The 10,725-nt window shown below is 40.4% G+C and overlaps 1 long non-coding RNA gene across 2 annotated transcripts in view; it reads right to left on the bottom strand.

The window, feature by feature from the left end:
• Positions 1-224: 224 nt before the first annotated feature.
• The window catches only part of LOC142827227 (uncharacterized), a 96,519-nt gene continuing 86,018 nt past the window's right edge, over positions 225-10,725 (bottom strand). For both annotated transcript variants that reach the window (XR_012901812.1, XR_012901811.1), the window contains one exon: positions 225-661. This is a non-coding gene — a long non-coding RNA (uncharacterized LOC142827227). The remainder of the gene's footprint in view (positions 662-10,725) is intronic.

Below are 10,725 nucleotides of genomic sequence, written 5' to 3'. Positions count from 1 at the left end.
GGCTCATAGTCATTGATGGACCTAACCTCCATGAATTTATCTAGTTCCCACAATCCATTTGGCATGAACACAGGGCCGGATTAAGGGAGGGCTAGCTAGGCAGGTGCCTAGGGCTCCAACCTATGGGGGGCGCCTGATTGAAGTGGTAAGGGGTGCTGCGCGCCCGGGGGCGAGGCCAGGTAAACACCATGCTCCTGGGTGCGTGGCACCCCTCACCATTTCAATCAGGCACCCCCCATAGGTTGGCGCCCGGGGGTAGGGCCACACATGCGCCGCACGCCCGCTGCCCAGGTCGCAAGTATGGCTTGGTCAAGTACTGCATGGACACAAAAGGAACAAACACTGGGGGAAGAAATTCAAGTTTTGCAAGAGCAGGTAACAACCCCCACTATTCTCTGACTGCAGATAAAAACTCTGGGTGTGGATTCCCAACTGCTTTGACCCCCAGAACTACACTCCAGACTCATAGCTAAAAATATATCCTTTTGCAAATACTGTATTTCTACAAACCAGTTAGGATATAAAGGAAAACTTTCCTCAGTTTGCAAAACTCTCTGTTGATGCCTGTATATTCAGATATCTTGATATAGTTAATTTCTTGGCTCCCTACCTTCTCAGGCTGCTCTTCATGCTCCTGCCCCAACCTCTTTCTGCTCGCTCTCTGTTTTAAAAAAAAATTCAAAATCATAGTTGTTATTTTTTTTTTACAAACCCCTCTAAAAGATAAAGCAAGTGAAAACAAAACAGAAGAAAAAATAAAGAAAAGCCAAGGTAAAAATCATTTAAATTAATTGTTTTAACCCTTTGGGAATGTAATGGCTGAAATTACTCCTAACTTTCTTAAAGATATGGTTGCCAAGCAACAGAAATGCAGACTCTGCCTCTCTAACTAATATTTAAAATGTGGGCTTTCTTTATTTCCATAAAGCAAAGATTTTATAAAGTAATGAAAGATCTTTAAGTTACTAAATTAACATAGCAAATTTGGTAAATAATATAAATTTATAAATTTTTAATAAAAGGTTTAAATTAAAAGGTAATAACTTATTTAAATGTTTAGCCCTGTTAGTTGCCTTTTTGGATAGCTATAAATAGCATACTAGTGGCATTTGTTTTTAATTATAAGTTGTCTTGTGTTGTATGTGTCAGACGACTACTTTATTATTTGATTTTTGTTGTAACAAACATCAATTTTATATTTAAAAAAATATAAATGGTACCACTCTATTTTAATATTATTGTTGGGTATAATTATCATAATATTATACATACCTATTTTTTCCAAAGTTCAAAAGGTTTCATTATTTCTCTGCCTCAATAAATAATGCAATTACAAACAAATATAATTCTTTTTTATAACATTTTTTTTGAGGGGGGGTAATTTTCTTTTTATTGAAAGAAAAAATGTAAGGGGATATCTCATCATTAAGGCAATGGCAATATTAACAAAACATCAATTTCTTGTTTAGGTTTTTATAAACTTGTTTACATTTTAAATATAGTTATACAAATGTCACAGTAAAAATGTTTTTAAAACAACAATTTATGCATAAAACTAACCAGACATTTTCAACATTTTTAATATTTGGCTCCCAAACACTACAAAGTATCATGAAAGTTTAATAACCTCAAGGTATTTTCATAAATCTGTATTTAAAATTCATTTTGGTTTAGTTTATTTTCTTTTAAGTTATGTTAAAGAAAAATAGTAGTTGCTAAAGTTTATGCTTCTAAACAATTAAAAATGAAATTGGTATCACAAGCAAATTAACTCTAAAAGGTGTACTGAAACTTATGTTACTAACTCTTTTGTTAAAACAGAGGCTGTGTCTACATTGGCATCCCTTTCCGGAAAAGGGATGCTAATGAGACACTTCAGAATTGCAAATTCGCGGGGGATTTAAATATCCCCCACGGCATTTGCATTTACATGTCTGCCGCTTTTTTCCGGCTCGGGGTTTTTGCCGGAGAAAAGCGCCAGTGTAGATGTGATTTTCCGGAAAATAAGCCCTTTTCCAGAAGATTCCTTATTCCTACTTGAAAGGATTCCTAAGTTAAGCTGTGTATTAAATTTCAGTTACTAAAAAACAAAACAACCTTCTTCATTATATTAATTTAAGCTGTTTAATGATATAGCTCAAAAATACCTGCAAATATGGGTATATAGTAAAGGAACCCACAACCCTCAAGGAAAAATAATAAAATACTTTATAAATGAAAGACTGCTCAACTGTGCCTCAGTTTAACAAATATGAACAATTACGTTGACAATCAGCTAAAAAACATTGTCAGTCAATTTAAACTTACCTACTATGTAAAAGCAACTGTATTATTGCCTATTACTGTATTATTTCTTTACATCATTTACAATGTGCATAACATTGCTAAACGGTTTAACAACACAGAGATAAAATCTAACTAATGACAGCAAGCCTCATGAAGGCATGGAAAAAAACCCAAACTGGTAAAAAATATTGTATTGCTTATAAAAGTTACTTAGTAGGTACCATAAGCAACTCACTAGGGCACATTTAAAAAGAAAAATAAAGCAATTGGTGCTCATTGCCTGATACTGAGCAAAAAGCAATTAGACATAATATATTTTTAAACAATGAATATACCCTGGGCTGTACCAGAAGAGGTAAGCTTGCATTCCCTGGTTTGTCCTTTAAGCCTAATATTGATAATGCTTACTATCAGTATAGTCTTAAAAATGTTCTGCAGAGTAATAAATGTTTAAAAAGCACCCCCCCCCCCACCCCAAATCATGGAAATAAAACAAATTCTAGTATATTAAAAAAATGAAAGTAGTAAAATGTATCTAAGACCTTGACCAAAATAAGTACTTGGCACCTTCAGGAGCCTTGTTAAATAAAATAAAAAATAATAAAAAATAAATAGGCAGTAGGTCAAAAAAATCAAAATGTCTAAGCAAAATTTTTAAAAAAACATTTACTATAAATTAACAAAAAAATGTAAAAATAAGGTAAAAAAACAAGTTAATTATCGTTAGTGCATGAATGTATAATAAAGGCAATACAATGTAGAATGTATACAAAAGAAGGTTTCTGTGTAATTTTCAAGCTGTAATATACCCCTACTTCAGTAGTAAAATCAGAAATGGTTGCAAGAGAAATAAAGTTAAAATTTTCTAGTGACTAAACTAAACAAATTTGGTTCAAGGCAAAAATTTTAGCACATGTTCCAAGCAACATTGATGACCAAATTCCCAAGTAAGGAGCTGTCCCTAAAGGTCCGGTTTCTTTGTCTCCTCTGGTGTGGGTGTGGGTGTGGGTGTGGGTGAGGGTGAGGGTGTGGGTGAGAGAGAGAGAATACCTGGGATGGTTTTGCCCCTTTTATACTGCAGTCACCTCTGAAGTGCAATTTCCTGTGGGTTACCCCTAGATGAAAAAAAGTTCCTTCCCGCTGTGAGGATGGAAACAAGGCATTTAGGGAGTGAATTCAGGGGTGCATTGGAAATAGCTCCTTGCTCAGCTGTTTTATGGGTACCTGTTTGAGGAGCATAACTCTCTCTTTGCACTAACTTTAGACACCTGTTTTTCAAATTTCCAGTATGCTAGAAATTAAAACTCTAGTGGAGTTTTAGTGGAGTTAGGTTATTTAAAATACTTGTAACCATGAATGGAAATTGCTCAGCATAGGTGTCAGTTGTACGAACTATTGGCCACATAGGAAAAAAAAGTTAATAAAATATTCAACAAAACTTATGTGTGTCAAATTATTTTTTAATGGAAAAGTTTTGACCACTTAGGGCATGTCTACACTACAGAGGAAGATTGAAGCTGCCACTGTCAATCGTCCAGGGTTAGAATTAGCGGTCTAGTTAAGAAAAGCTCATTCGAAGTAAGAGGGTCACACCTGTTGGTGCTGTTAACCCTGCTTTCACAAGGAGTAAGGGAAGTTGAGGAAGAGTGTTCTTCCTTCGACGTCCTGCTGTGTAGACAGCACGAAAAGCTGAGTTAAGCTACTTGGACTTCAGCTGTGCAATTAACATAGCTGAACTTGTGTATCTTAATTCAACTTTGTCCCATAGTGTAGACATGCCCTTACAGAGCTTCTTGGAATTTTGGGTAAGGTATGGTGTGACAAGGCATTTGCCCCACATTGGCCCTTTAAGGGTAAAACCCAACTCTTTGAGAGGGCTGAGAGCAAAGCCTGGGGTTGAGGGAGATACAGCCAATTAGCCAGCTGGGGCTGTATAAATAAGGGCTCCCTAAGGGAGGAAGGGAGACACACTTGCTCTAGCTGGGGAGCAGGAGGGACCTGGCTGCTAAGGAAGCTTGGTGGCTTCCCAAGACAGAGCAATGCTGGGGAAAGGCAGGCAGAGCTGGGGAGCTCTGGCCTGATGTCACTCCCACGCTGCAGGGCCTGACATGAGGCCTGAAGGTACTAGGGCTGCAGGGATGCAGCCAGGATAGGCAAAGGCAGCAAGTCCACACCCCCTTGCCCATGATGAGTGGTCATTTCAGACTGTAGTTTGCCCCTGTGGCAGGGGCTAGATGAAGACAGGCAGTAGGTCACTGAGGCAAGGTAGATATAGGGGAACTGGGGGTTCCTGGGAGAGGAGGACCGCAGAGTGCAGAAACAGATACCCCCCCCCCAAGGGGCATGAGAGACAACAATCCTGGGCACTGCCAGAGGCAGTGTCCTGAAGAGAACCCCACAGTCTGGGAGCGACACAGGTCTGGAACTGACATGGAAAGATACCAGCCAGAGGGAGGCATCAGGCTGGCGGATACGAGCTAATTCCCAGTGCTATCAACAGGAAGCGCTGTGGTAGTGAGTCTGCCTCGTGGCATAAGGAATGATTTTTTTCATTAAAATATTTCCCATTTTCAAAGAAAAAACTTTTTCCATCAAGAATGTTCCAGCCAGTTTTACTGCATTGAGGACATCATATTTTTCTTCACTGTGGTGTGAAGTGTTTATATGCATGACGTTTATACCAGCAGAAATCCCTGCTAATCCCTTCAACAGATTTCAAAGAAACTATGTCACTGGTAGAGCTGATTAGAAAATGGAAATTCCTTCTTGTGGAAAAACTTTTCATTGGGTGGGGGGAAGTTTCTAAAATCTCTTCTAACATCGAATTTTTCCAACAGAAATGTTCAATTATGCAAAAAATGGCATTTTTCATTCAAAAAATCATTCCAATAGAAATTCCAAACCTGTAGTAGTCATTATGGGCATGATAAGCACTGCTCAGCCAGTGATAAACAGAGACTAGGGAAACTATACCCACCCATCCTGGCTAATAAGTATTGATGGACCTAACCTCTATGAATTTATCTAGCTGTTTTTTGAACCCTGGTAAAGTCCTTGTCTCCACAACATCGTCTGGTAAGGCATTCCACAGGTTGGCTGTGCACTGTGTGAAAAAAAAATAATTTGTTTCTTTTAAACCTGCTACCTATTAATTTTATTTGGTGACCCCTCAGTCTTATATTGTGGGAACAAGTAAATAACTTTTCCTTATTCACTTTCTCCATACCTGTCATTATATTATAGACCTCTATTGTATCTCCATTAGTATCCTCTTTTCTAAACTGAAAAGTCCCAGTCTTTTTAATCTCTCTTCATATGGCACCTATTCCAAGCCTCTAATAATCTTTGTTGCCCTTTTCCAATGCCAATATATATTTTTTGAGATGAGGCAACCACATCTGTACGCAGTATTAAAGATGTGGGTGTACCATGGATTTACATGTAAGATGTTCTCTGTATTATTCTCTTTCCCTTTTTTAATGATTCCTAATGTTCTGTTTGCTTCTTTGACTGCCACTGCACACTGAGTGGATGTTTTCAGAGAACTATCCACAATTACTCTAAGATTTCTCCCTTGAGTGGTTATAGCTAAATTAGTCCCCATCATTTTGTATGTATAGTTGGGATTTTTTCCAATGTGCATTACTTTTCATTTATTAACACTAACTTTGAGTTGCCATTTTGTTGCCCAATCACTTAGTTTTGTGAAATCTTTTTGAAGCTCTTCACAGTTTGCTTTGGTCTTAACTATTTTGAGCAGTTTAGTATCACCTGCAAATTTTGCCACCTCACTGTTTACCCCTTTCTCCAGATCATTAATAAATAGGTTGAACTTTAGATAGGAATAGAGAGGTTATTTTACCTCTGTATTTGGTATTTGTGCTGCCACGCCTAGAATGCTACGTCCATTTCTAGTGTCTACAATTCAAGAAATGTTGATAAATTTGAGATGGTTCAGAGGAAAACCACAAGAATGATTAAAGGATCAGAAATTATGCTTTATACTCAGACCGAGTATTCTGAGCCACAAGTTTCTCCTGTGGCTCTTTGCAACACATGATAGCAAAACACTGTATGATTTAATTATTAAGTTATTAGCCTATCAGGGTGCTTTTACTATGTAACTAACCAGTTGTAGTTGTCACAGAGCCAGAAAGGGTTACACAACTATTAAGCTAATTGACCCCAATTCAACATTTAGAGATACATAGTAGATAATGTTTGTGTTTTTGTGTGTATACATATATACTATTAGAAGTTAACAAGCAGTAATCAAGCAGTTCCTATCTCTTGCTGTATTCAGTTAATTCAGAGATCAAAAGAAGATATTAAGATTTCAATTAACACTCAATATAGCAATAGCATTCTCTTGATTTCTCTATGAAGTATATAGCAATTCACCAGCAGGTGGTGGGAGATAGGCAATTGCCTTATGTTAATTCATGTACTTAATTACTGATGATGTTTGGGAAATAGGAAGTTACTTCAAAGACACTTTTTTTCACTGAGGAGTGTATGCTGTCAAGTGGCTGCCCAGAAAATGTATAAAGGGAATTTGGGACTTGATCCTTTCATCCCAAATCTGTGTATGTTTCATCTAGGGAAGTTTAAGCCACAAGATTGAATTCCCCAGTTCTGTTCTGGGTCACCCTGATATTGGACACTGGACTGAACTTATGGACTAATTCTGAAAGAATTCTCTGTAGCTCTAATGCCCATCATGTCTATTCTGAAACTAACCTAAGAAGTTTCTTTAAGTCTGTAGGTATAATGAGCTATTAACTAGTACTCTTTTTTTAAATTAATGTTGATTTAGTTAATAAGATTTGCTTTAAGCATGTATTTGGGTAAGATCTGAAATATTAATTTACCTGAGATGCAGTATGTCTGATCCTTTGATAGAACTTTTTATATGATGAAAATGCTTTTCAATAATCCTCATCGTATTTGACTTGGCTGTCTATGTGAGAGCTCGAAAGCTGGGTTGCTTTAAGGAAACTGTGCTTTTGGCTACTGGTAACAATAAGGTATCATAGAGGCTATTTTGTTGCCAGCTTAGTGGATCGAAAGCTGGGGCAGGGAGTCATTTTTTTTGGTCACTGACCCACAGAAAAATCAGTCAGGGCAGCACAAAAGTAAAAAGCAAGAAACAAGAAACAAAACAAACAAAAAACCCTTCACTAACGTGGCTCCTGAGGATGTGGCTACACTGCACCATAGCTCGAAATAAGATATGCAATTTGAGCTACACAAATTGCACATCTTATTTCAAAATAGCTTATTTTGTAATTTGGCGCTGTCTACACAGCACCAAATTTTAAAATAACCTGCTATTCCAAAACGTCCCTTGTGACTCATGTAATGAGGTTTACAGGGACGACAGAATAGCGAGTTTGTTATATTTTGAAATAACGGGTCTGCTGTGAAGACGCAAGATAGCTTTTTCAGGATGCTCTGATATCCCAAAATAGCATTGCAGTGTAGATGTAGCTTGACTGAGAAGGAGAAAGACACTCCCCATATTCCTCTCACACACTAGAACTTAGGAAGGGCCAGGCTAGTAGATTTTGTGCTCAGTATTGGGGGAGGGGGAGTGGAGGGAGAAGAGGTGAGTATCAGTGGCCAGATCCAGGCAAGCCAGGGGCCACATCCAGTCGCTTGGATCTTAGGTTCCCCACCATGGATCTAAGTATTAGACTAGACACCAATTGTGGAGATTGTCTGCTCCATTCTTGCCCTGTTTGAGCAATCCCCATGCGGCTCCCATGGGAACTCAGTCACAGCAGTCAATAAAATAATAATACGTAGTCGTTTTGCTGTGAGAATTGAATTGAATTAAATCTAATCTATGTATACACACTAAATATTTCCCCTGTCATGCTGTTTAAAGTGAATACCTGCATGGGCAGAAAGGGGAGGGCTTGTGGTGTCTGTGGTTAATGAAGTCAGGGAGCTGATCTCTGTTAGGCACAGACAAGAGTCCCTCACACTAAGGGCAGGTGGTATTGAGATGCCTCACAAACAGGGCCGGCCTTAGGCCGATTCGACCTATTCAGTCGAATCAGGCCCCGTGCCTAAGGAGGCCTCACGCCCCTGAACCCGGAAGTGCCGGCGAGTTACAGAGCCAGGGCCCTGCTCTACCAATATGTGGCAATGGGTCTCTCCCCGGCTCTGCTTGGAGCACCTTTTTTCAACAGAGTACTATCGAAAAAAGTATGTCCACGACCTCTCCACTAGGCACTGGAAAGTGGCCGTCTAGGGCAGGATAGCTGCCAGCCTGGCCACCAAAGGCCACATGTGAACCCAGGAGCAGGTTTGCATGAAAATCAAGGTGGTCCAGTGAGACCCCCAACCCTGAGACCTGAGCTTAGAACATAAGAATGGCCGTACTGGGTCAGACCAAAGGTCCATCTAGCCCTGTAGCTTGTCTGCTGACAGCGGCCAACACCAGCTACCCCGGAGGGGATGGACCGAAGACAATGACCAAGCAATTTGTCTCGTGCCATCCATCTCCAGCCTTCCACAAACAGAGGCCAGGGACACCTTTCCTACCCCCTGGCTAATAGCCCTCCATGGACCCAACCTCCATGACTTTATCTAACTTCTCTTTAAACTCTGTTATAGTTCTAGCCTTCACAGCCTCCTGTGGCAAGGAGTTCCAGAGGTTGACTATTTGCTTTGTGAAGAAGAACTTTCTTTTATTAGTTTGAAGCCTGCTACCCATTCATTTCATTTGGTGTCCTCTAATCCTTCTATTATGGGAACTTATGAAGAACTTTTCTTTATGCACCCTCTCCACACCACTCATGATTTTATAGACCTCTATCATATCCCCCCTCAGTCTCCTCTTTCCTAAGCTAAAAAGTCCCAGTCTCTTTAGCCTCTCTTCATATGGGACCTGTTCCAAACCTCTAATCATTGAACTTGCACTTTTCTGAACCCTTTCCAAGGCCAAACCATCTCTTTTGAGGTGAGGAGACTACATCTGTACACAGTACTGAAGATATGGTGTACCATAGTTTTATACTTCCCCTCCTCCTTCTTCCCCTCGCTTCCCCCTTCCAGCTCCCTCCTCCCAGGTTTCCCCCTCCCCTCTCCCACTCTTTCTCTTCCCCTTTCCCACCTCCTTTTCCCAGTCTCCCCAGAGGTTAATTCCCCCCCCCCCCCCCGTTTTGTTAAATAAAGAGAGTTTCTATTTTTGAACACACATGCCCTTTATTTTTTACATCAGGAAGGGGGACTAGGGAGGGGTAAGTGGAAGGAGGTGAGGGAGGAATGGAGTATGAGCCCCCAATGGGGAGGACTGGGGTGGCTCTGTGGGCTCCTCGGGGTGGAAGCTCTCCTGCAGGGCCTCCTGGATCCTGACAGCCCCCCAATTGACTCTCCTGGATAGCAGCCTGCGGCAAGTGCAGCCGGGCTGATGGCCGAGTGCTCTGATGTGCCGAGTGCGGGTACTCAGAGCACTCCAAGACAGGACTGCTTTCCAGTCCCTCATCTAGGTAGACAAGCAAGCGGGGAACCCTGAAAACTGTCTGTCTGGGGTGGGTGTCGGGTCCCTTTAAGCACAGCCCGTGGCTAGCCTGAGACAGCAGCTGCACACTCTAAGTCCTAACCTGATGCCCTGCCGGCAACTGTTCTGGCCAGCCTTAACTTCGGTTCAGGGTCCACTCAATGTGGACATGCTAGTTCGAATTAGCAAAGCGCTAATTTGAATTAGTTTTTAGATCTAGATGCACTAGTTCGAATTAGCTTAGTTCGAATTAACTAATTCGAATTAAGTTAGTTCGAATTAGTGCTGTAGTGTAGACATACCCTATCATAACTTTATAGACAAAGACCATTCATGTGTTCAAACAGGATCATCATATGTGATGGCTTGTAACTTTTCTATTAATACCGCACATGACTACTCTGTGTAGGAGTTATTGCAATTGCATAACTGGTAGCAACAAAGATATACATGACCATAGTTCAATCCTACAGCATCATGCTCCTCACTGAAGTGAATGTGATTAACTACACTTTTAACCTGTTCTTGCCTGTGATGAGGTGAGAGAGTTCATAGTGAAGGCCTCAGGAAAGACTCATCTGAGCCCCACGTGTCTTTCAGTAAGGATGGTAGATGAGCAGAAGGTTGCTACAGATCAGAGCCTGTTGTTGGGAAGCCAGGTGTGGGTGAAAAGAAAGGAGTGACTCATTGACTACACTTTCAAGCCTGTCAGTAAAGAATCAGGATCAGAGCCGTTTGAGGGATGGAGAAAGACCCAGCTCAGATTCACTTCAGTTGAGGGAGCAATGAGAGCCCCAAGACAGAGAGCTACGTATTTAAAATAAACTGATTTTCCTTTCCTCTGCATTTTGTACTAGCAATGAATGTTTGAAGCACATTTTTTGTTCTGATTATGTTGTACTTTCAGCCAGAACATGCTCCGGAGTAGT

This window comes from Pelodiscus sinensis, chromosome 2, assembly GCF_049634645.1.
Source record: "Pelodiscus sinensis isolate JC-2024 chromosome 2, ASM4963464v1, whole genome shotgun sequence".
Taxonomy (NCBI): Eukaryota; Metazoa; Chordata; order Testudines; family Trionychidae; genus Pelodiscus; species Pelodiscus sinensis.
This window is presented reverse-complemented; position numbering and strand designations above follow the sequence as displayed.